General features: G+C 41.9%; 1 protein-coding gene across 10 annotated transcripts in view; it reads left to right on the top strand.

The window, feature by feature from the left end:
* The window catches only part of LOC128323068 (flavin-containing monooxygenase 5-like), an 80,979-nt gene that overhangs the window by 15,658 nt on the left and 38,353 nt on the right, over positions 1 to 26,968 (top strand). The gene's annotated exons all lie outside the window — the stretch shown is intronic.

The raw sequence follows: 26,968 nt of genomic DNA, 5'->3' as shown, positions 1-26,968 counted from the left end.
CAAACTCCTTGGAGGTGTTCAGCTTACCACTTGTTCTTTGGATCCATGCCCAATGTGGCTTAGAACATCTAGCAGGAACATTGTTAGAGTTGACATCATAAATGCCTCACAGAGGAAGGGCAGGATGCTTCCTTGTTAGAAGGAGGCAATTGTGAGACCTTCTTAAGAAGCTTGCCCTAGACCCCTCAGTGATGGAAAATTATAGGCCAGTCTCCAGCCTCCTTTGTGTGGGTAAGGTCATTGAGAGGGTAGTAACTGATCAACTCCAGACAGTTTTGCATGATACTGATTATCTAGATCCATTTGAAACTGGCTTTAGAGCAGGCTATGGGGCAGAGACAGCCTTGGTTGGCCTGATGGATGATCTCTATCAAGGAATGGATGGAGGGTGTGTGATTCCTGTTGGTTCTTTTGGACCTCTCTGCAGATTTCGATACTTTTAGCCATGGTATCCTTCTGAATCACTTGGGGGATTTGGGAATAGGTGGCACTGTTTTTGTCTCTATTCCTATCTCTCAGGTAGATTTCAGATGGTGTCACTTGGAGATAGTTTCTCTCTGAAACAAGAACTGTTGTATGGTGTCCCTCAGGGCTCCATCCTATCTCCAATGCTTTTTAACATCTACATGAAACCGCTGGGTGAGATCCTCAGGAGATTTGGAACAAGTATCAATAGGCTGATGAGGATCTCCTGAGGACCTCACCAAATCTATTTCTCCATGACATCATCATCAGGAAATGGCATTGCCTCCCTAAATGCCTATCTACAGGCAGTAATGGACTGGATGAGGGATAATGAAGCTGAATCCAAGTAAGATGGAAGTACTCATGGTAAGAGGTCATACTTTGAGGGATGTGATAGAACTTCCTGTTCTGGGTGGGGTTGCACTCCCACCGAAGGAACAGGCATGTAGCTTGGGAGTGTTTCTGGACCTAGATCTCACTCTGGTTTCTCAGGTTGAGGCTATGTCCAGGAGTGCTTTCTATCAACGTTGGTTGATATGACAGATGCGTCCATTCCTTGAAGATAATGATCACAAAACTGTGGTGCATTCTCTGGTAACCTCTAGGCTTGACTACTGCAATGTGCTCTACGTGGGGCTGCCTTTGTATGTAGTTCGGAAACTTCAGTTGGTTCAAAATGCAGCGGCTAGATTGGTCTCCGGGATATCTTGGAGATACCATATTACACCTGTTTAAAGAAATTGCATTGGCTGCCAATAGGTTTCTGGGCAAAATACAAAGTGCTGGCAATTACCTTTAAAGTCCTAAACAGCTTAGTACTGGGTTACCTGGGAGAGCGCCTCCTTCTACATGACCCCCACTGCACATTAAGAGCATTGAGAGAGGTCTGCCAGCTTGTCTGGTGGTGACTCAAGAGCAGGCCTTCTCCATAGTCACTCCTATGCTGTGGAATATGCTTTCTATAGACATTCGTGGTTTAACATCTTTGCCAGTCTTCAAAAGAGCCCTTAAAAACTTTTTTTTAAAGCCAGGCCTTTAGTAATCTCCGAATGATTTAAATTGCTGTTTAGATTTTTAAATTGCTGTAATTTCTGAATGTTTTAAATCTTTTAATAGCTGGTGTCTTAATAGCTGCTGTTGTTTGTCTTTGTTTTTGTGAACCGTCTGGAGCCTATGGAGTCAGGCAGTATATAAATTAAATAATAAATAATAATAAGTAGCTACCTGATAGTTTTCCATCACCATAATCGACTAATGTTTAATACCTGTGTTTGTTGTGAACCATTGGCAACTATTTCTAAAAGCACAGCATCACAGAAATTATCCTTAGGCCACATTCTGACATGCCCCAATTGTTCTGTGAACCTGCCCAAGTTGTGTTTAATGTTTTTGAGAATGTGTGTGGGGGGGATTTCTAATCTAACTTGTGTTTATTAATCCATGATAAACCCACACCTGATGTGTGAAATACTAGAAAAGATGTCCTTTTTGAGAGGAAGAGGAGTAGGGGAAAACTTCAAACCTTTTGCTTCAGCCAGGATTACCCCTACCTTGTTCCTTCTCTTAGGCTCTGGCTTTGACCAAGAAGAAGTGTGGAGTTCCTTGTTCTGCCTTTCATATGGTTATGTCCAGTTTATATTGTTTATGAATGGTCCTTTACTCACATGTAGGCTGTTACTTAAGAGGACACCTTTCTGGCTCAAGTGAAACAGCTGATAGGAGAAGACTGCTCACTGTCTCTATGACAGCGTCATCTGTTGGCACTCTCTCTGCTCAGTCCTCCACTGCCTTCTGTCTCTCTCCTTCACCATAATCCTGGCTCCTGCACTGCAGGATTTGGGAAGGTTCAGTTTGAGACCTTCCCAAACTTTTCAACATAAGGGAGGAAAGAGTCTGTTGCAAAATTTAGGTCTTGAGTATATATATTTTTAAAGGAAGTAGGCTGCAGTAGCAATGAGTAGAAGGAACTGGAGTAGGTAGGACCTCAGTGAATGATTCTTTGTTATGAAGAATGCTGTTAATATAAAGTGTTTCAGGTAGACACAATTCTTCACAGACAATATAACTTATTCAGTTGTCCCACAAGGTAATGTTTGTAATATTATTTGTAGGCCTCTCCTGGATGTGGTCTCCTGGATATTGTGCAAAATGAAAATATTATTAGATTTTATGCCACCTTTCCTCCAAGGAGTTCAGACTGGGATATCTTCACCTTCCTTTTATACTAGTAACAAGCCTGTGAGGTAAACTTGGGCCAGTCACTATATCTCAGCCTTAGTCACCCATAGTAAAGCTTCATGGCTGCATGGGGATTTTGGCATAGGCCTCTCTGGTCTAAGACAAACACTCTACCCACTAGCCATCCTGGCTCTCATCCCTAGCTATGTCACTCTGAAGAAGAAGAAGAAATTTGGGATATGTAATCTGCCTCTCACCAAGTGACTCTAGGGCAACCAACAATGGGCAACATCCAGACTAATTGGTGATCCTGCTGAGACATTAAGGGTTCATATACCAACCAGCTTGATTTATTTGCATATTGTCTGCGTGTGCATCTGACAGGATAGGGTGATTACTCAATTCTCAAAAAAAGTGCTTGACATGGTCAGAGCTGACAGAGCTAGTCTGAGGTGCACCTAGGTAATTTTGGAGCCTGGACCTAAAGGCCATTGGAGCTCCCCCCTGCCCCCACTGTAAGTTAAGCAGCCCCCTACACACACACACACACACACACACACACACACACACACACACACACACACTCACACTCTGACACACCCAGCATTTTTAACACATGGGTTCCTGAGGACACAAACAGCAACTGAACCCATAAGAATGTAAGCATAGAAAATTTTATGCAAATATGCAGTAGCAGAAACATTTCAACATGCAACTTAACATATTCCCATCCCACATATTTCTTTCCCCACCCGCCTCTGTCTCTAAAGCACCTAGCACAGGTCATAATCACACTCGGCTGCCTGGTGCAGTGCAGATCGGTGGCGTGGAGACCACACCAGCCAGGACAGACTAAAGAGGATTTGGAGGCCCCCAGGGAGTGTGGAGGCTGTGGACTTTGGCCCGGAAGTCCAGGGGTAAGAGTGCCTCTGGTGCTAGTTATCTGTTTGGTCAGGGGTCGCACAGAGATCTTTGTATGCAGTAGCATGCATATGAATAATAATCTATGATTTAGGATGTGAAAGCTTAAATTTTATTCCATCTTCAGACATTTGTCCTGACCCAACAGTGAAAATGACACATAGAAGCTGCTAGAATTGAAACCACACTTTCAAAATAGTTCTGTGTGTATGGACTAGATTGGGGGTGGGTGGGATAGATTTCAGCATTCAGCACTCAGGGCAGCTGTACAGTTTCTAACATGGGACTGTGAATGATGCAGCACCAAGCAGCTGAAGGCCTCAGTCATCTGTTTGAGAAGGAGGTGGGGTATGGTATCCAAGCCTTCCATCTCCCTGCTCCACAGTCACAATCTCTCACTGACATCTAAACTAAATAGTGTTTTGCGCATGCAATGGGAAAGGGGAATTTTTATTGTTTTTAAAATCTCCACTTCACTATGCAAAACATGTGCCTCATGAAAATATGTTCCTGGGGAACAGCCCTCAGGGGGGCATATTTTTGGGAGGCAAAGTGAAGGGGTGGGGGAGATCCACAAAAATTGCCCCTTCCCTATTGCGTGCTTAAACCATTTTTCAGCATGTGCAGCGTTAGTCTGGATGTCAGTTTCTGGGTTCAATTCAAGGTGCTGGTCATTACATTTTGAAGACCTATATGGTTTGGTCCCTGGGTATCTTAAGGACTGCCTGCTCCCATGTAACTCTACCCACCCACTGAGAACTTTGGGAGGTGTCCTGCAGTGCTCTGTGTACCATTGCTAGCTGAGCTCAGTCGAAATGGCCTTCTCAATGGCAGCCCCCTTCCCACAGGAGGTTTGGACTGCCCTATTCCTCCCAGCTTTCAAGTGGGTTTCAGTGAACTCATCTGTTCTGGCTAGCATTTGAAGTATAATGCTGGGAGACTGCGGTGGTCTTGATGGGACTGCTATTATTTTTCTTCTGATTTTTGGTTCTATCGTTTCAGACATTTGACCATGTTTTATTGTGTTGAATTGCTTTAATGTTTTATTTATCTTGAGAATGTCCAGGGCCAAGATGATTTGGCCACCTGGACCCCCCAGCCATTATTCCCCCCTGTGGGCCCCCAAAACCTCCTTTGGGGCCCCCACCAAACCTCTGAGGTTTTAAAACACTCCCCCCTACTGTGGCCGAGGGGTGCCTGTGGGGGAGAGCAGAGCAGTCATCCTCCCTCCTCCCTCCCTCCCACGGCAGCGGAGAGATCGGAGGGCCGCTGGCCGCATTCATTCGGGCCAGTGCCTTTAACAAAGTGCGAGGTGCGCCTGTGCAGTTTAGAGATCGCCGCAAGCCTTGTGACAATCTCTAAACTGTGCAGGTGCACCTCAGACTTTGTTAAAGACACCGGCCCAGTTCAAAGGGGCCAGTGTCTTTGAACTGGGCCAGTGTCTTTAACAAAGTGTGAGGTGCACCTGCACAGTTTAGAGATTTGAACTGGTCTCTAGAAAAACAAATGCAAGATGATCTTGGCCGATTTATTATATTAAAATTTCGCACTCTCTATCTAAAAATACATCACAAAATGGATTTCTGTCAGGCTTTTGAGGGCTAACAACAAATGTTTCAAAAACACCCCAAAGTTGTTTTCTATATGAACTACTGGGGATAGAATGTTTAATCTATAGGCAAGATCTGGTTATTGTTAACAACACTTGTTCCATTGATGAGATGGAAGTCTTTATTCTGTGTGCTTGTGAGTGTTTGTATTATTTGTGTTTGTTCTTTTGTGTTGTGAAAATTGAATAAAAAGTATAAAAGGAAAAAATTTTCGCACTCCCCAACGAACTAAAATTACTATTGCTTCTGTATATGCCCCGAACGATAATAAAACTCAGTTTTTTCAGACATTCATTCAGACGATGATGTGTGTTGCCGAGGGCAATCTTCTAATTTCCAGTGATTGGAATGCTGTTCTCTCTCCATTGTTGGACAAGTCTGGACAACATAAAAGTGAACTCAGGAAAGTTGCTTAAGAATGTATTTGAGTATATGACACTATTACTGATTGAAGATGCATGGAGATATAAATATCCTTTAGAAAGAGATTTTACCTTTTTCTCTCAACCTCACCAATCATACTCTAGAATAGATATGTGTATGGTCTCAAAGTCAATGCTTCCGAGCATACAAGATGTAGAAATTGCACCCCTCACATACGCCGATCAAAATCCATTGATAGTAAAGTTTCAGCATTCGAATAACGGACCGAGGAGGTGGAGATTGAATAATTTTTTGTTACAACAAGAGAAAGTGCTTCTGAAATGTCATGAAGAATTGTCACATTTTTTCCAAAGAAATAAGACTTCAGATGTTTCCATTTTTTTCTGTATGGGACTTGAGTAAGGCCTTTATGAGGGGGATCTTTATCTCTGAATCATCCAAAAGGAAGAAGGATCTACAAATGCAAAGGGACCGTATACTTAAGGAACTGAGTTGTTTAGAAACTCTCCATAAGACCAACCACTCTCAGGATATTTGGCAAAATATTAGAGAACTCCGAAAACAACTGGATCTTATAGAATCTAAAGAGATATTTAGGAATATGACCTATGTGAAACAAAAATACTTTGAAAAAGGCAATAAACCTGATAAATTATTAGCCTATCAGCTGAGAAAGGAACAGGAAAAGAGAACAATAACGTTGATTTGGAATGGCAGTGAATTTGTTATGACTAATGATACAATGTCTGAACTGTTCGTGGAATACTACTCTAAACTCTACAAAGAAGATAAGAAAGACCCACAAAGAATAAGACAATTTTTAGAAAATATACAAATAAAGCCTTTTTCAGAAAAACATAAGAGCTGTCTAAATAAACCCATATCTATGGAGGAAACTAAAGCGGCAATAACAAACCTCAAAAATAATTCGCCAGGACTGATGGCCTATCTCCACTGTATTATAAAAAGTTCCAAGAAAAACTTATTGGCCCTTTAACAGAAGTAATGAATGCAATATTATCCCACTACGTTTTACCTGTTTCTTGGCAAGAAGCATTCATTTCCTTAATCTACAAAGACGGGAAAGACCCAACCCAGCCTGAATCATATCGGCCAATATCTCTTCTGAATGTGGATTACAAAATTTTTACATCCATCCTTGCTGCGAGACTAAGAGGTTTTCTGTCTGAGGTAATCCACTCAGACCAGACCGGTTTTATCCCGAAATGGCTTCTGAAAGATAACACAAGATTTGTTTTGAATGCAATCAACAAAATAACTGCAACAGGTATAAAAGCAGCTATGCTCTTCCTAGATGCGGAAAAAGCCTTTGATAATTTGGAACGGCCTTTCCTGTTTTCAGTTTTAGAAAAAGATGTACTGTGGCTCTAATTTTCTATCCTGGATTCGCAGTATATACCAACAACAGTCAGCAAAAATAATAGTAAATGGGTTATTATCCCAAAAGTGTTATATTAACAAAGGAACTAGACAAGGATGCCCACTCTCTCCACTTTTGTTTATACTCGCTCTTGAACCCCTGGCAGTTAAAATTCGACAGGAGCAACAGATCCGGGGTGTTAATATTGGTAACCGAGAACATAAAATAAAATTGTATGCAGATGATGTACTCCTTACTGTAACACAGCTAGAAGATTCTCTTGACACACTGTTGACACAGATACATCGGTACAGTCTGGTTTCTGGTTACAAGATTAACAGGGATAAAACACAGATTCTGACTTGGAACCTTACGGAAGAGGAAATGGAAAATTTCACTAAGGTTTTAGGAGTACAAACAAAGAAGCAGCCAATAAAATACCTGGGAATAAATCTCACTAAGAATAATAAAGACCTGTTTAAAAATAATTATATGCAAATCTGTAAATCTATCGCGGCTGATCTGGACAGATGGAAAAAGCTGACACTTTCTTGGCTCAGGCGGATTTCGGGGAAAAAAATGAATGTACTGCCCAAGATGAATTTTCTTTTTCAAATGATCTCTATAAAGATAGAAGATAGGATACTGAATAAATGGCAGAGTCAGCTTAACTCATTTATCTGGAACTATTAAAAAAAACCCAGAATATGATTTAAGGTTATGCAAGATGTAAAGGAACGAGGTGGACTAGGTGTTCCAAACTTGAAACACTATTATCATGCCAGTTGTTTGACTTGGATTTCAGAATGGATTATATCTCTGCATAGTTTAATCCAATGCCTTGCCCAAAGTAAATCTTCTGAACAACCGCCGCTTTTTTCATCTTGGTTTCAACATGCCCAGATCAGTTCGATAGTACGGAAGGAGTTGCAGATACAGGGTGGTAAGCTCAGAGAATTAACTGACTATGAGGATCTCATTACTTGAAATACGGATCATCTGTTAGGTAGAATATACAAATTGTTACTGAGATATGATACAGAGACTGAGCAGATTAAAGAATGCATGATAAAATGGATGCAGAATTTTAACAGGTTGATCGACATGTCTGATTGGGAATATCAATGGAAGAAGAACATTAAATTTACACTGAGTAAAAACTTAAGATGTTTTTTAGATGGTACATAACTCCTTTGACAATTAAAAAAATAAATGATTCTATCTCGAAGAACTGCTGGAAATGTAACCAGCATCCTGGTTCATTTTATCATATGTGGTGGAGCTGTGACAAAGCTCAACTGTTCTGGAAGCAAATTCATAAGAAAATCGAACAAATCTTAGAGTTTAAGCTTCCCTTTCTCCCAGAAATATTTCTTCTCAGTATGACTAAATCTTACATTTCTTCTAAACTTAATGAGTTATTCCTATATATGATTACCGCAGCAAGGATTATATTTGCCACAAACTGGCAGGTACCTGTGATTCCCTCTCTAAACGACTGGTTTTTGAAGCTATGGGATTATGCATCAATTTCGAAAATCTCAGCTTACAAGAAGGGTCTCTCTTCTGAATCATTTATGTCTGTTTGGGAGCCTTTTATAAATTACAACATCCAACAAGGTCTCCATTTGTTCCCAGTGTCGGGATTTGATTTATGATCTTCTGTGTACACAAGGTAAACACGGCATAAAATATTGCAGAAAGGGGCGTTTTGCCATTTGTTAACTCGGCTTTTTTATAGAAATGACTCTTTTTTTACTCAATAGAATTGGTTGCTGTTGTTTTTTTATCATCCTTATCTGTAATGATGGAATGTTAGGTTGCTTTTTTATTCAGTTTTATGTTCTTTTGTGTACACAAGGTAAAAATGGCATAAAACATTGCAGAAAAGGATGTTATTCTGTTCATTAACTTGGCATTTTTAAAGAAATGGGTTTTTAAAATAAAAATTAAATGATTTTTATAGAAATGATTCTTTTTTACTCAATAGAACTGGCTTTTTATCATATCTGTAATTATGAAATGTTAGGTTGTTTATTTATTTAGTTATCAAACTATGGACGGTGAAAAGTGTGGGAAGAGGTTGTTTCTTTTCCTTTTTAAAAATTTGTATTGCTTGATATTTTTGAACACTATTGTTGTATCTCCCCTTTATCTACTTTTTATTTTGAAAATTAAAATTCTATTTAAAATAAATAAATAAATAAATAAAGACACTGACCCAAATGGGGGAGGGGGGGAGAAGGGAGAAGGACTGCTCTGCTCCCCTCCCCGCCCTGCACGCTGCAATAAGAGCGAGGGAGTTTAAAAAACACACACACTGAGGTTTGGCAGGGCGGGCTCAGGGTGGCTGCCAAGGCCCTCTAGCCATTTGGAGCCCTGCCCGGACCTTGGAAGACCAGACTGGATCCCCAAGGTCCGGGGGTCAGCGCACCTCTGGGAACATCCATGCCTTCACCTGAAGGCATGGATGTGGGCTTCCCAAAGGCATCCGGTAAGCTACTGTGGGAAGCCGAGTGCTGGACTAGATAGGCCAGATCCAACAGGGCTCTTCTTATGTCCTTATAGTCATGTGTCATGACTGAATTCTAAATTCTGCTTCTTCTTGCACCTTTTTTGTACAAAATCTACTTAGATTTATTCCTCAGTTGATGAATGTTCCATCATAATCTGCTACTGTTACTATTCCTTATATACTGTTACTATTCTTATACTGTTATACTGTTACTATTATATTGTTATACTGTTACTACTATACTGTTACTATAACTGTTATACTGTTACTATTCCTTTACGGGCGGTGGGGCGGGGGGAGATGGTTGTATCTCCCCAAAGGGCTCACAGTCTAAAAACACATGGAAAGTAGACACCAGCAACAGCCACTGGAAGGATGGTGTGCTGATGTTGAATAGGGCCAGTCTCAGTACTGCACAAAAATATTAGTAGAAAGCAGACAAAAATAAATCAACAATGCATGTAAATTGGATAACATCACTCTCAATACATTCATTTAAACTGACTATAAAGCAAGGAGAAGAACTAAGCTGCAGCAGCCAGGCACAGGTGAAACAACTCAGAAAAACACAATCTAAAATCCAACACACTTCTCACATTATACTGTAGAGAGCCACAGTATAATGTGAGAAGTGTGTTGGATTTTAGACTCCTTGCTTCTCCTTGCTTTCAGGAACTTTTGTAAGCAACTCACTTCTGCAGGTAGCCAAAAGGCATCTTGGCCATTTTGTGGCAGTTGGTAATGTGGTGTGCTGATTTATGTGCATTTAATCTTTCACAAAGGATATTTCCTCCTGGGGTGCCAAAATTCCATTGCCTGAATAAGGGATTCGAGGGAGAGATTCTGTGGGGGTAATTGGGAGCCTGTGTAGCAGTGTTATATGTGTTTTAACCATGTTAAACTTAAACTAGCTAAGTTTAACCCAAGGTGCCGCCGGGATTGGCCTTGTTCCTGGCAGTACACACAGACACTGAAAGCTGGGCTGGGCTTCAATAAGTAATCCCCTAAGGAATTTTCTCAGCTGGGGATCTCTATAGGGCAGTTGAGAGGGTAGCTTGATTTTGATGTAAATCACTGCCTTCCTCGGTACTGTAATGTTTAAAGTTTTTTTTTATGCATGCTTGCTTGGAAGTACCTTTGGTTTCAATTAATTTTTCTCCCAAGTAAGTGTATATAGGATTGCACCCCAATTGAAAAGCTCAGTGTATTTTTTTGTTCTATTGCTGCTATTAATATCTCAAACGTTGTGTAGTCTTAATTTATTTTCATGGTCTTTTCTGGTAGAAAATTATTTTGCTCTGGTATCCAGAGCAAATGCAAGTCAACTGGACAGTGCATCAGTTAATTTGCATAACATGCCATTTTCTAATTTGCCTTACAAGCAAATCTGCATAATGTTTGGAGTGCTTGAATATGGCAACCCTAATTAATTAATTAGCATATTTGTATACCGCCCAAAACGCAAGTCTCTGGGCAGTTCTGACCCTATGCTTAGCTGTGCTTTAATTTTTAAACTGATGTTTTCTAAAGGGTAACAAACTCTAAGAGATTTTTTTTTTTTGCTTTTTAAAATTGTATTGGTTTTTACAATATCTTAAGAATCCCATTACATCTAATTAAGTAAATATTGACTTCCCACTCACCAATCAGCATGATTCATTAACTATACAAGTCAACCATTGCTATAGTAATTCAAAACATATATCCTACACATTGCAAACTCGATTTTACTCTACCCAACCTGCTATTATTACTAAATTTCAAACCCTACTGAAAAGTTGATATTAGCAAAATAGTTCTTTAAGTATAGTAAGAATGGTTTCCAATCTTCTTTAAAAGATTCCAAGTTTTCATCCCTTATCAATACTGTAGGTTTTGCCATCTCAGCATATTCCAAAATTTTTATCAACCAATCTTCTTTTGAGGGCATTTCATTGTCTTTCCATTTCTGCGCATATACTGCCGTGGTTGCATACATAAAAAATGTTAAGTTTCTTCTGGAAAACTCTCCATGCGTTATTCCTAGCAGGAAGGATTCTGGCCTCTTAGGAAATGTCATTTAAAAAATTTTCTTCAACTCATTATATATCATATCCCAAAAGGCCTTTGCCTTCTGCAAGACCACCACATATGAAAAAAAGTTCCTTCACAATGTCCACATTTCCAACATTTGTTTGGAACATTTTTGTACATTAATGCTAATTTTTTGGGTGTCAAATACCACCTATGCATCATCTTGTAATAATTTTCTTTTAAAGTATAACATGCAGTGAACTTTAAATCCATTTTCCATAATTTTTCCCAAGCTGTGATATCTATATTATGACCCACATCTTGAGCCCATTTTATCATAGTCTCTACTTTTATCATAGTCTCCACTTCATCTCTTGTCTCCTCCAAAAGCAACAACTTATACATCTTAGAAACTAATTTTTCGTCATTTTCACACAGCTCCTTCTCAAATCTCGACATTTGATCCTCAAATCCAACTTTAAGACCCTTCTTATAGATTTCATTTAACTGATGGTACTGAAACCAGTTACTAACCAAATTTTGTACTTCGATTAGGTTTTTTAATTTACAGCCCTTTTCTTGGAAACATAACAAATCCCATAGGTACCCCATTCAGATTGCATATTTACCTCTTTATGTGCTAAAGCTTCAATCAGGGACAGCCATAATGGAGTTTTATATTCCAACCATTTTTTATATTTTACCCACACTCTCATTAGACTCCTTCTTACATAGTGATTAAGAAAATCTTTATGCACTTTACTTTTATCATACCACAGATATGAATGCCATCCAAACCTTCTATCAAATCCTTCCAGATCAAGTATTCTGGGATTTCTTAATGTTATCCATTCTTTTAACCACAAAACTCTAAGAGATTTAGATAGATGTTTTATAAGTTGCTTCAGAGTGTTTGCATTTAAATAAATTTCTGTGTTTGTTTTTACTATTTCCTCAGTACTATTTCCTCAGTTCTCAAAATATGTTTTAAGCCTAGATTGTGATTCTAAACCAAGTAATCTGAAGACTAATTTATACTTGCGTTTTTGGAAAATGCAATGAGGATGATCACAACACCCAGTTGTATTTCCTATAGGACTGCCCCCACCACCCACTCCATTGCGTTTGTATTGACACACCCATACATGCTCAGATTCCAACATGGATTTTTGCCACACCTCGATGTTTTGAGCAAGTTTTTGTTTTATGTATTTTAGAGAACTGGCATGTTTATTTCAATATTTTGTTAGTGCCTTTCTCCTCCTAAAGTCAATGTGCGTTTTTTAGACTTTGGGTGAAGGAAAAAGGAGTGGCTTTGTAATTGCATTGTTCTTGGGGAAACCAGCACTTTGCATAGCTGGTATTTCTTCAACAGGAAAAACCAGTTAATTCCATGCTCAAATCATTCCTAAACTGTAGATCCACAGCAGACTCGCTACTCAAGGTATGTCTGTCTCTTGGGCTCAATTGTGTACAGCAAATGTTAATATTTGATTTGATACCATAATATAACCTATCAGCCTGCCTGTAAATAACTTTAAGAATTATTTAAGTGTGGGGTATATGCTCTGAATGAGATTTAGAGACAATTCGGGACTCACCCCTTTCCCTGTATTATATTTATGCCTTCTAAAACTATGTATATGCTATGTCTTCAAAACTATGGCTTTGAGAATTACCTGAGTTGACAGTCAATCTTTTGCATAAATGCATTTCTTGGCACTGGGATTTCACACAAAATCCTGATAGGACAGTGACTGGGATTGGTTATCCCTTCATAGCAGAAGATCTATGTCACATTTTAAAAATTCTTTATATTCTCAATAATGTGAGAAATTTAATCTTTAACCTGATAAGAGATATGCCTGATGATCATACTAAAACTTTTTAAGTTGTCTAACTGAGATATCCTTTTGACAGAGTACCATCTTTGTAGTAGCTGTTTAGAAGTTGAGTAGAATTTACTTGACTTAATATGATGCACAGTTATTGGGTAGCATCCAGACTAGGTGTTAGAATAATAGTACTTACAAGAAGCGAGGAGGACAGTGTCTCCTTTTCTGCTGATGCCTTATTACCTGAAGAAGAAGCAATCTGCAAACAACATGAGCTGGAGCAATGTCATATCCTGACAAAACTTTTTCTTCTGAAATATACATTATTGAATAGATCTGCCCAAGGTACTAAGACATAATGCTGCTTCCTAACAGAACTGAAAGTGTATCTTTCCTGCTGAAGAGCTGAAATGATAGGAGATGCTTCACTAGTGCTTCACTAGAGATGCTTCTTCCAAGTAGTTGCAGAGAAGACCTGCCACAAAAGCAGGTGTCTTACATGGCAAATAAATAAGGTTGCAGAGGAAGCAATTTTCTACACTTGATTCTGAAAAGTCTCTCTCTTCGTATCACTTGGCTGATGCTATATTTCTGAGATTTTCTAATGCATTCCATTTCCCATTACTGAGCCCAAAGTAATTTGTTTTGTGAAAACTAAAGTGATGCTAGTGACAGGATTGTTCATGCAAAATTTGGTATCTGCAGGTGGTGTGGTTATGTACCTTTAGTTGTGATCAGTAGTTTTAAAACATGACTTTGACTTACTTTTCATCACAGGGGAAATCCATCTGTGTTTGTCACAGCTATTTAAACATTGGCAAGAACAATGGTGAATGCCTCTATTTTATCTGTAAATCCATGAGAATCCTATTCCTCCTCTGAGACCTTGCTTGCTACACTTTGTTTATCCTGCAGGTGCTTTCATAATGTCTAAAAATGCATAACCAAGTGGTGGTGGTGGGGGGATGACAATGACACAATGTTTATCTTTATGTGTGTGGGGATGGGTGGGTGGGTGTAACCCTTAAGTCCAGGCTCTAAAATTACCTAGCTGCACCTCTGATTGCAGATTGTTTTCTGCCTTGGCCCAATATTGTTCCAAAAACTTGCTAAAGGTTTTGGTCTCTGGTCAAAAGCCTCCCAGTCTTAAATCAAGAATTGTCTTGATTTAGTCAAGACAGTTGACTAGTCTTAAATCTTATATCCCAGTCTTAAATCAAGAACTTAAATCTTAAACTAGTCTTAAATCTTAAATCCCAGTCTTAAATCAAGAACTTAAATCAAGAACATTCCATTGAACAAGTGTTGTCTTATTGATACCTAGGTGTATTGTTTCTTGCATCTGGAAGTTAACTTGCTCATTACAAATACCATAAAGTAAAGTTGATCAGTAATTACATTAAATGAGATTTTAAATTTTTGGCATACTAATAGTGGACATCAAATACTGCCAATTTTACATCTTCTTAATACAAAATGAATCCCATATTTTATTTATGGAGCCAAGATCTGGGGTCTACTTTCTCCTTTATGAGATGGAATTCTTTCAAAATGAATTGCTGAGAACAATCCTTGACGTACCTAAAGGTATACTTATCTCCTTTTTACTATCTGAAACTGGTAGATCAAATGTTGCTATTAGAACTTTCAGCTTTTGGACTAAGGCAATATCACTTCCTAATTCTCTGTTATCTAAATTGTGTCTTCTGGAACAAATGTGGGATGGCACCTTAAAATAACCAAACAGGGCTTTAAAGATTCATCTCATTTTTTCTTTGTAGTATTTTCTTTCCCTGAACTATTGTCTGCTAAACAGTTTTTAAAATCTGGGATGCATAATGTATCCTTTCAAGTTGATTTGTGTGCTGTTGCTAGCAACAAAATTGCTCCATTGTATTCTATGATAAAATACGAATTTGAATGTGAAATGAACAATATCAAAACTTCTCTTCAGACCTTTTCTATTGTGTAAGCTAAAACATAAAAAAGGAACTGTAACAAAATGAACAATATCTAAAAATTATTTCTAGACCAACTCTCAGAAATGCTCTGATTAGGCTAAGAATGCAGCAAATTCTGTTTATCTTCTTCTCTGTCTTTATCTCTGTTTGTCTGTCTCTCTTGCTTGAATGTTGCTCTTCCATTTCTGCTGCTGGCCAGTAGATGGCATTGGCTCTTGGTCTTTTTTCTAAATTCCTTTGTAAAGCCATTTCCTCCCTCTCTGGGTGTTCAGAGGGATCCATTGCCCACAAATGAAGTAATTGCCATGTTAGTCACTACCCAAATTGCTTATTTAGTGTCCCAGCACCAATCAGGATGTGCCTTTCTTTTATTTCCCCCTGCTAAGGGTGGGTAGGAGCTAGCCCTGCCCGCAACCAATCAGGTCAGAATAGTTTACAGGCACCTATTCTGACCAATAGCTAGCAAATAAAACTAGCCTGGTAATCTGATTTCCCAGGATCCTTCTAGGCAGGCTGATCAGACTTTTTGGAGATCTTTGTGCAAAATGAGAGCACCCAGTCTGCAAGCAAATTGAGTTCAGAATAGGTAGGAGCCCTAGCTACCTTTCTGCAGCCTCTCCTTCTCCAGAGGGAAGCCAGCCCCCTTCTCCTCACTCAGCACCCCGACCAGGCCCTCAGGACGCATTAGATTTCTCCAGTATTTGCTAGGAACTCTTATTTGCCTTTCTTTTCTTTCTTTTAAAAAAATGTCACTGGCAAATCTTGGCAACGCTCAGAGATCTAGAAAATGAGGGGGGAAGTGGGAGATATGGTGGACTGGCACTTCCTCTGGTTGTTATTTTAGTAACAGGCAAACAAGCAAGCAGCTCCCCACTTTTGCTCTTGTTTTGGGATTGTAAGCAAAGCCTCTTGCTATCTCCCTTATCTTTCTCTTAGGGCCTGTTTGGACATAGCATGAAACCTCGGGTAGATAGACTTTTATCATACCACAGATATGAATGCCATCCAAACCTTCTATCGAATCCTTCCAGATCAAGTATTCTGGGATTTCTTAATGTTATCCATTCTTTTAACCACAAAACTCTAAGAGATTTAGATAGATGTTTTATAAGTTGCTTCAGAGTGTTTGCATTTAAATAAATTTCTGTGTTTGTTTTTACTATTTCCTCAGTTCTCAAAATATGTTTTAAGCCTAGATTGTGATTCTAAACCAAGTAATCTGAAGACTAATTTATACTTGCGTTTTTGGTTAATCGGATTGTTCTACTGTGGTTTCCATACAGTTGGAGGGGACAGCACTGTGTATGAGAACCTTACACTGTGCAGCATCCAGGGCAATAAATGCCATGCTGCCCAGCCGTACAGCACAGGCTACCCCTTGGAAGGATGCCTTGCTGAGCAGCCATGCTAGATCAGATGTGCTATTAATGAAAGGGTTCCTTGCACGTGTGCCTTGTCCGGGTATTGTCCGGGTGCATTAAGCAATGCAATGCTTAAATGCATCGATAAAGCAGGAGGGGAAGAGAGTTGTGACCAGTGTTCTCTCCCCCCCAGTTGTGTGCAGAATGAGTTTTGGCAGTCTTGGTGGCAGTATCAAGGCATGCAGTCTGTGCGCACATGGATTCAGAGTGGGACCTTCCTGATTCAACCTGAGTGAGATTTAAAATTAACACAGCAGACATCAAAAAATGTGTGCAGAGGTGCATACCTTAGAGGGAACACTGGCTGTGACCCATTCCCTCCTGGTCCCTTTGTCCACCTTTCCTCCATTTCCCTCCAACTCCAAGAGAAGGAAGAGGATAGATGAAAGGGAGCAGCCATGTATATCTGCATAAAGAGTATTGTACATCTTTACATTCTTGCAAATTCAGTTGCTTAAATATTGGATCCTTTAGAGACAGAGAGGGGGCTGGGTAAAGAAATATGTGGGATTTCAGCAAAGAATTTGATAGGCTGTCCCTCAATATCCTTGTTGACAAATTGGTGAAATATGCACTAGATTATGCTGCTGTTGGGTCTATTCACAACTGGTTCAACAACTGTACCTAATGAGTACTTATAAATGGCTCCACCAAGTGAGATACCAAGTGGAGTGCTAGAGGGTTCTGTCATGTGCTCTGTGCTGTGTGTTGGTTTCATAAATGACTTGGAGATGAGATTAGAGGAGATACTTATCAAATATGCAGACAAGAAGCTGGGATAGATAATAGCTTAGAAATTAGAATCAAAGCAGGGGCGTAACTACTGTTAGGCATGGGGAGGCCATTGTCTTTGGGCCCCGATGCCTCGAGGGCCCCCCAGAGACACATCAAATGACTCCCCATTGCCCGCCGCCCAGCCCGGTATTTATTTACATTTTTTTTTTTACATTTTTGCTGCCCCATGGCCGAGGAATGGCTGGGGGTGGGGTGGGGTGGGGGGAGCCAGGGGTAGTCCTTCCCCCCAACCAACCCACCCACCCCGCAGCGGCAGCCTCACTCCCAGTTTCCTTCCTTCCAATCCAGACAGTATTCACGCGGCGCTCTCTCCCTCCCTCCCCTCCTTTCCCCATCTCCCTTTTGCCTGGGCTCTCATTGGCTGGCGGGTGGGCACGCGACCATGACATGTCGGAGCCCTCCGCGGGAGAGTTCAGTTCAGAGTAGACTACCTGCCTGCCTAAAACCCACGATGCTTTAAGCAGTCTTGCTTTTTGTTGAATGAAACCAGCAAACATCCAAACTATCCAAATTAAACATCCAAATTATTGTTACTCTTAATCAGAGTTTAAAGCACTGGAGAATTTGGCACTATTAGGGGAGATTGAGGTTGTTGCAGGAAGAGGAGAACTGGAGAAGCGAGCATTCCCCTACCCTTAGCTTATAAAGCAGCCTGCAGAAAAAGATGCTGGCATGGCCACGGCTGCACCTCCTGGGGCTCTGGTACTTCATCAGTTTTGAAATCCCTTCCTGAGCCGACTTGTCAAAGGAGCAAAGGCAGAAAGGCTGTTGGGGCGGGGCGGGGCGGGCTAGTCTTTTGCTCTTCAGTACGGACTGCGGCTTCCGCCCAATGGAGGAGAGCTGCCATGTCTGTTTCAGCTGCTCCGAGCAACTACAGGAAAAAGGTGCTGGAAGGGGACCCACTGGGTTCCTCCCGCCTTTCCCACTTCGCCTTCGAGGGTTTTTAAAAATAATAATTTTCCTTCCGGCTGCTCTTTTTTCTCCTCTCTTCATCTGCCCTTAACAAATAATAGCTGCTACCCTACCAGCACACTTTAACGAGGAGGCAGGCAGCCTGGGAGAAGCTCCTCCGTCTAGAAGAAAAGTCCAGAGTACCAAAGGGCAAGTAACAGCCTGCTCAGCCTCTGCCCAGTTGGACTTGGTGCCGCCTCAAGGGTACAGCCTGTCGCTGTACACAAATAATACACAAATAAATAAGGGGGGGGTTCCCACTTGCTGCTGATTAAGAAAAAGGTTTCCTTCTGTTTGTCAGGGTCACCCAGCTGCAGTGCAAAGTTACATTTCTCTATTTTTGGGTCATGTTTTGCCTTCCATAATTGTAAGTTGCCTTGAGTCTCTTATGGCAAGTAAGAGTTCAGGTTTGGCGTAATCTGAACCAATATTCAACCCTGGAATGTGCTTGAGGCTTGTTTCTAGAAAGTGTGGAACATTAAAGAGATTTTGTTGAAGCATGTACAGATTGCATTTCTCATCTTTTAATAACTACAACCCACCGTTCATAAATCTTGGATAAAATGCAGGGCATATGTCAAAAGAATATAGTCTACTAGACAATCTAGGTGAGAATACAGTTTAAGATAGGAATATAGGAAGCTGCCATATACTGAGTCAGACCATTGGTCTCTCTAGCTCAGGACTGTCTTCACAGACTGGCAGCAGCTTCTCCAAGGTTGCAGGCAGGAATCTCTCTCAGGAAAAGTCATGCTTGCTGCCACAATTCCACTGCCTTCTCAGTGCCCCCGGCCCTGCCTGAGATAATAATTCTGGCAATTAACTATATAATTATATAAATATAGTTATATTTATAATGATATAGTTATAAATATAACTATATTAATATTCACCATATTCATAATGGGGATGTGAGTGTGAGTGCACTATATATTGTGAAGTGTGTTTGTGTGTGTGTATATCAGGGAGGGGCCCATTTTAAAATCTTGTCTCTGGGCCCATTCCAACCTTGCTACGCCCTGAATCAAAGTTCAGTCTGATTGGGGTGGTGGTGGTGGTGGAGCCAAGATGATTAACAGCTTGATTCATGAGCTCCTGCCCCGACCTGGGCTTCCCCCCACTCCCGGGCATGCCTCCCAAGGGCTTGCCTTCCCCCAGCGGGAAGAAAAGATCTTGACACAGCCCTGCCAGCGAAAATCCAGCCGATGACAGCGGAGGACCCCCGGGGGGGGGGAGACCAAGCTCTACTCCTTCCTCCCTTTATCAGAGGCAACAGCAGGAGATGTTGTACTCTGTGAGTACCAACAATAGATTTATGGCTTTGGGCATGGAGGTCCCCCCTCCTTAGACAGAGGCTTCTCCATGCAAGCTGGCCAACACGCTTCCAAGCTGCCCTGGAGCGCTTCTCCTAGTATCTCCCCAGGTCGGACAGAAAATGGCCCGACACTTTCCAGCCATGCATCCTGCCCCTTATCTGATTCAATCACTCAACAACTCAGCGAAATCTGCATTCTCTCACTAGAAAGTCTGACAGCCATACTTGGCAGGATAAATTTCATCACCAAAAATCTGGACAGTCTGAGGCAGGCTTTTGACCAATTTGCAGCCCAGAAACATCAAGGGGTTAAAGACACTTCAAAGCAAGCCATCACTACGCCCCAACCAGCCCCTCCCTTCACTTCTGTCTCCACTTCTTAACGTAAGATGACACTATGTTCCTTGGGAAATAATAGCCTGACAGTGTGTGCTCCAAAACAATAAATGTGTCCTTGAAATTCCTTGCAGTGCTCGTCATAGATGGACAAACCACAAGGAGATCACCCACTCTCTGTCCTACTTTTCAAACTCTCACCCAGAAAGCATTAGCCTAACATAACCTCATATCACTATCTGCCTCCTTGCTCACAATTCAGAAGGCTATTCCTAACTTTTCAAAATGCAGCTCTGGTGACAAAATTGACACGCCAGCCAGATCACTTGTTCTTTCATGGCTACAAACATACTCGTGTTTTTGCAGACCCGGTAATTAGAGTCCTCATCTCTGGTCAAGAGATTTACACCCTTATCAATAAAACCATCAACTCCAAGGACTATAAATCTCCTAGTTGTGGCAAAGACAAGCAAGCTAACACCAAGCCAACTGGAGAATCCCAACTGTATAAAATCATGCAAGAGGAACTAAACCATCTTAAAAATCAATTGCTCGAAGCAAAAAAAAAACTCCAACCCTGCTGGCTCTAGCCTCGCAATCAAGACATGGGGAGAACAGCACACTAACAGATTCAGACTCTGACATGGATATCTAACTCCCAAAAGTAGTCCCAAATCACTCCAGTCACGCTGCTGCTGCTCACACTCAGAGAAGAAGAAAACTGTCAGTACATTTGGCAGATCTGTGCTCAAGCTCTGAAAGTGGTAGCGAAACGGATGATGCAGTGGGGCTTTCCATCAAGCTCACCAACAACAACTGGAGTGACTGGCCTTCCAGATCATGTGCGTTAGTCCTGCAGACACCTGGCATCACAGATAATGTGAAATCTTCTCCACATATTGCAGCTCCCCTGCCCTGGAAGGTGCCCAGGAAGAAACCACCCTGGGGGGCAATGCGCCCACACCCCTCAGCAGAGGCGGAGCTATAATTGGGCCAACGGGTTCAAAGAACCCGTGCCGGGCCCAATCAGGAGCTGCCATTCGCGGCCCTGACACGCCCCCCGTGTCTGATGTCAGACGCCGGGGCGGTAGTTTAGCTCCTGAGAGGGGGCTGCGCAGCTCCTTCAGGAGCTAAACTAAAGCTGGTGCTGCATTCGCAGCACCAGCCTGGAGCGGCTCTTCCCTGCAAAGGCACGGCCCCTTCAGGAGCTAAAAGACTGGAGCTGCCTTCTCAACGCAGCCCAGGAGCGGCTCTTCCCTGCAGGGAAGAGCCGCTCCTGGGCTGTGCTGCAAAAGCAGCGCCAGCCTTTGCTTAACTGCCGAAGGGGCCGTGCGGTCCCTTCAGCTGTTAAACTGTCTGCATGCAACTCCTGAACGGCTCGGTCAGCAGCCATGCTTGCGGGGGCAACAACAGGCGAGAAAACAGGGGGAAGGTGGTGCCCCGGCATGACATGCAACCCAAGCAGCAAGAAATGGCCTCTGCTGGCCGGCGCAGCATCCTGCGTCATTAAGAGTGGCTTGCATCCTCGTCGTCAGCAGTAGGAGCACAAAAGCGAAGGAGGAGGGCAATGGCAACAACACTGAGTAGTATAGTTAAGAAGAGGTGAAGAACAAGCGTGGGAAACCGGGGGTGGGGGGATGCGCCACGTGGTGTTCCGGATATGAAGTCTAGATACCTTTAAAAAAAACAACAGCAAAAAACCAACCCCATGTTTCTCTTTTTTCTTTCTGTATCGTGAGGGAGGGAGGTGGGTTGATATAAAGGGTTGTTTCTGTTCTTAGAGGGTGCGGGGTAGGCGCTCCTGAATGTTTGAAACATCCGCGAGCAGGAGAAAGTGAAGGTTTTATCGACACCTGATGAAGTTGCCAAAAGAAATGTAGGCAAGATTCCTGTGTTTTTGCAGTCCACCTCTAGGCATGCCTATTCGGCACCAGTACTTCCATTTGAGTGCACAGGTTATCCGTTTCTATTGGTGGCTCTGTCCGTGATTCAATACCAGCTAGGCTTTAGCAAGTGATTATCTCTGCAATGAAAAGTTGTATCTGGCTAAGGTGCTTTTAAAGCACAAGAGCAGACCAAGGCAAGTTTTTTCTGGTTGGTTCGGCCTATGAGTACAGTATAGTTTACTCCTAAGTCATTGTGAATGAGATTCCAGCGTGTAAGAGTTAAAGTCGCTGATTGAGTTTGTTGGGAAACGATGAATCTGAATTTGCAAGGGGTGAGTAGGAAGTTCCTGATGCCCTAAATAGATTGTGATCTGTCTTGGTGTGCTTGGTTTCTATACTGGTAAACAAAACTCTCTTCATGTTTGCTCCAAGTATCTCAGACACCTTAAATACTTGAACTAAAACATATCTGATGTGCTTCTTGTACTAGAGCAAATTCAAAACTTTGTGGAAACTACTTTTAAAGGAATACTTCTAAAAGTTTAGACAGCATACACAAACATCTTGTATAATGCACAATAGTGTATTATACAAACATTCCAACCTTAGCTGTGGTTAAGCCTGATTTGTACAACCTGAGTTGTTAGTTTGATCTTTAGTTTGGATTATCATGTCATGTGCATTTTATTTAAATCAGTAGAAGTGTATGCGTGTATTTTCATGCATGCACATACTTCCCAAGGATAATAAAGTTAAAATAACTTTGAAACTCACCAGGTTGCCTGACACTATATTGGCATCCACTATGTTGCATTGTTTCATACAATTATTTATGTTGTAATTTTTCTGCAGATATTTATAATAGTAGTAGAAATAGCAGGAAACATTTTGGGAAATGCTCTGTTTCTGAAAGATTTCTGCAAAAAGCACATCATAGCAATAGCAATAGCACTTACATTTATATACCACTTTATAGCCGGAGCTCTCTAAGCGGTTTACAATGATTTAGCATATTGCCCCCAACATTCTGGGTACTCATTTTACCGACCTCGGAAGGATGGAAGGCTGAGTCAACCTTGAGCCCCTGGTCAGGATCAAACTTGTAACCTTCTGGTTACAGGGCAGCAGTTTTACCACTACGCCACCAGGGGCTCTTCATGTGGGAATTTAACAGGTGTATGTCAAGCTTTGTCTGCCAAAACTTTCTTCTCTAAACAACTATGAAGAGCACAAAAGTGCTCTTCTCTTATTTGATCACTTGCTAATCCCTGAAAATGGAGTAGCTGAGAAATTCCTGGTCTGATTTTTCCATTTAGTCCTCTGAGTTGCCTTTCTGACTCCAAATTGCCTTTCGTGAAGTCTTTGATCAAATGTCAGTCTAACTATGAGGTCTTAAATTCTTTGCCATCACTTTGGAAAATCAAGGTAACTGTGTTGAGGACACAACTAGAAACATACAGAAGGCTAGAGGTAGTGCAAGGATGGTTTGTGGCCGTGGTGGGCACCCCTGCAGAAACTGCTTCCATCACTCAAGCAATATGCTATGGCAGTTCTGGTCCAATTTAGCCAATGAAAACAGTTGATAATTAATATCTATCTCCCTCCCCAATGTAGGAAGCTATAGGTCAGAGCAATGTAGACTGAACTTGAAAACTACATAGCAGATCTCCTTCTCTCCATTCCCAATGCATTTGTGGTGATGGGTGGTGACCTAAATCCCAGGCTGGGCCCTGACAACCATACCTTATACACTCAACAGAGGGCCCATCTACCCAGCCCTGAGGCAGATGGGCTTCCTCTTATCCATCTCTCAAAGGACCAAAGGTCAAATTATGCGGGTCTTTGTTCAAGTCTAAAGACTACCAGACTTAACCTCTCCATTCTGAACGGCTCGTTTGAAAATGATCACCCCGCCAAGTTTTACCTATCTCACCGGCTCCAGAATTAGCCTGATAGATTACTTTATTACCTCAAGGAACCTGCATCCTTTAGTGGAGAGATTGAGGTTTCCCCCAAATTTGACAGCGATCATCTTGCCTTTCATTTATCAGTCCCACATAGAGATCCACAACAATTCCTCCATATTCTTGATGGGAGGAGCATACTGCCATGCTAAATGGTCGCCACAACTGGAACAAGCGATAAGAGAGCTACTTGCCTCTGACTACCTGCAGTGCATCCAATCATCCCTACTAATTACCCTATCCCTGCTAACTGGGCAAAGAGGCACCTTTTACTGTGGTGATTCTCTTTATTTAGCAGGGGGAGAGTAACTGGCCCTATCCACCCCCAGCACAGTACCTCCAGTGACTGTTGCTGGTGTCTATCTTATGTTTCTTTTAGAATGTGAGCACCTATCAAGTCTATAAATCTAGCTCAGGTCTGTGGGCCACACAGAATCTTCTTCAGCAGAAAAGACAGTACAAACTTCTGCTGGCCCTTAAGAAAAAAGAGGCCATAAAGGAGGCCTGGATGGGACTCCTTCAGCCCTTTAAATCCAAAGACTCTGCCATGTTCTGGTGTCTTACAAAGCACTTACAAATCACTCACTTGGATTCTCATATTCACCCAGGGAGCTGGGAGAAACACTTTCATGAGTTATACAAAGGCACTGCTGCTGTTTGTAGAAGCTCCTCCTGCGCCATTGAGGATACTCCAGCATGGGCTCCGGTGTCAACTTCAGAGATCCACAGTCTAGTCGCCCAACTAAGACTGGGAAAGTCTCCAGGTGAGGACCTTATTCCACTGGAGGCTGTTAAAAACAATCTGGACTGGTGGGCCCCTATCCTGGCATTGCTCTTTACCTATATAGACACGAATGATCAAATTCCCAAGGACTGGGGGGTAGCGATCATTGTCCCCATATTTTAAAAGGGCAGGAAGGATGATTCCGCCAATTACAGACCCATCAGTTTGCTCAACACCATCAGCAAACTTTATGCGGCACACCTATACAGGAAACTTAGGGATTGGTAGGAACAGGAAAATCTCCTTGCTGAGGAACAAGCAGGCTTCAGGGAAGGGCACTGTACTATTGATCAGTGCCTTGTGCTACAGCATCTCATTGGGAAATACTTCTCCTGCAGGTTGACCTCACTTTATGCCACCTTCATTGATCTCAAGGCAGCATTCGATTCCATCTCATGAGTCAAACTATGGGAGAAGTTGGAGGCCTCCTCCATTGACTGGCGTCTGCTATATCTTCTTCACACCCTGCATCTGGACACCACTCAAGGTGAGGTGTAGCCCTCAAGGCCACCTCATAAGAGCAGTAACAACTCAGAAGGGCATCAAACAAGGATGCATTCTGGCCCCACTCCTATTCAATTTCTACATTAACTCTATGGTGGGCCAGCTCAGCAATCCAGATTTTCACCTTCCTAAGCTCACGAGGAAACACATTGCTATCCTGTTATATGTGGATGATGCAGCCATCCTCTCAAGGACGGGACCCCCATTGGCCTTAGAAGAGCACTGAGGGCCCTGCTGTTATACTGCAATGAGAACAGCCTGGAAATTAACTACCACAAAACTAAAATAATGGCCTTCGCCAGGAGGCCCGAGATCCACTCCTGGAGGATCGATGGACATGAGATTGAGCAAATTGCACATTTCAAATACTTGGGAGTAGTTTTTCATTCTGGTGGCTCTAGAAAAGCTCATGGAGAACACGTGGCTGTAAATGCCCAGAGAAGCTCCTCTGTCATTCTCCAATTCCTGCGGACAAGAGGAGGCCATTATCTACCCATGGCTCTTGAACTGTTCATAGCCAAGCCACTAGCTCAACTCCTTTATGGTGCACAGCTGGGCCCTTTCCCCAATATTGCTACTCTGGAACATGTACAATCTAAATTCCTGAGAGCAGAGCTCCGTGTTCTGAGATGTATCTCCAGTGCCACTTTGTGACTGGAGACAGGCCTGATCACGATTGAGGCTAGGGTGTGGGTAATCACTCTCGGCTATTGGCTCAGACTATCCTTTTGCCCAATTGGTCTTGCCCCCCTAACCTTACAAAATGATTACCAATCTAGTTGGATTCAGAGAAATGAGGCAAAAATAGCTACATTAGGCTTCTCCCCCCTGACCTTGCTCAACATGAGCTACAATCAGACAAAAGCAACCATCAAACAGCGCATTATAGACACTGGGCGCCAAACTGATCTCAGCAGTGTTCCAAAATTTTATATTACTGATGGGCTTAGATACTCTGCCTCTCCAGCAGCATACCTCACCCAACTGGAAGTCCCTAACCACAGAAGGGCATTCATTTTGGCTCGCTGCCATGGCCTCCCCTTGGCAGTGTTGGAAGGCTGCTATAGCGGGACTCCATTTGCAGAGCGATTATGGATTAGGGCAGATCGAAACTACTGAGCATGCCCTCCTATAGTGTTCATTCTATAGAGACATCCATGCCGCTCTCATTCTTCCACGGCTAAGCAAGTATCCAGGTCGTCCAAGCCAATTTTACAGCTCCTTGCTGCTCTCTGACTCTAAGCCTGCCATTACATATAGCGTTGCCTGCTACTGTGCAGCTGCAATCAGCATTCGTCAGTGGATGACAATCAGTAAGCCCCTCCATCCTTAAGCTGACTCTTTGTGACTCTGGGCAGGCCCTGTAATTGCTCACATGCCTCCCCTTTCTACTGCTCGTTATACCCTCAATGTGGCGGATTTCCAGTCTTATTACTCAGGATTCTGCTACCTTTTAACCTTATTACAATGTTATGCCTTTTACTTCTACTATCTCTCAGGCGTTGAGGCCCTCCTGCATCCTATTTTTAGTCCTTTTAGTATTATTAGCCCTTATGTTCTTAATTTTAATTTTTAATTTCTATAGGTAATCCTTTTTTATCTAATCTCACTTTTAACATGTAATCATTCTTACATTTTAACACTGACTTAGTATTTTTAGTATTTTTATATGTATTATTTTATATCCAAGCATTTCTTTTATCATTTCTTTTATCTAATCTTACTCTTACCATGTAATCACTCCTATAC

The sequence above is a fragment of the Hemicordylus capensis genome, chromosome 4 (genome assembly GCF_027244095.1).
Source record: "Hemicordylus capensis ecotype Gifberg chromosome 4, rHemCap1.1.pri, whole genome shotgun sequence".
Taxonomy (NCBI): domain Eukaryota; kingdom Metazoa; phylum Chordata; class Lepidosauria; order Squamata; family Cordylidae; genus Hemicordylus; species Hemicordylus capensis.
Note: the sequence above shows the minus strand (reverse complement) of the source record. Positions and strands in the feature narration are given on the sequence as shown.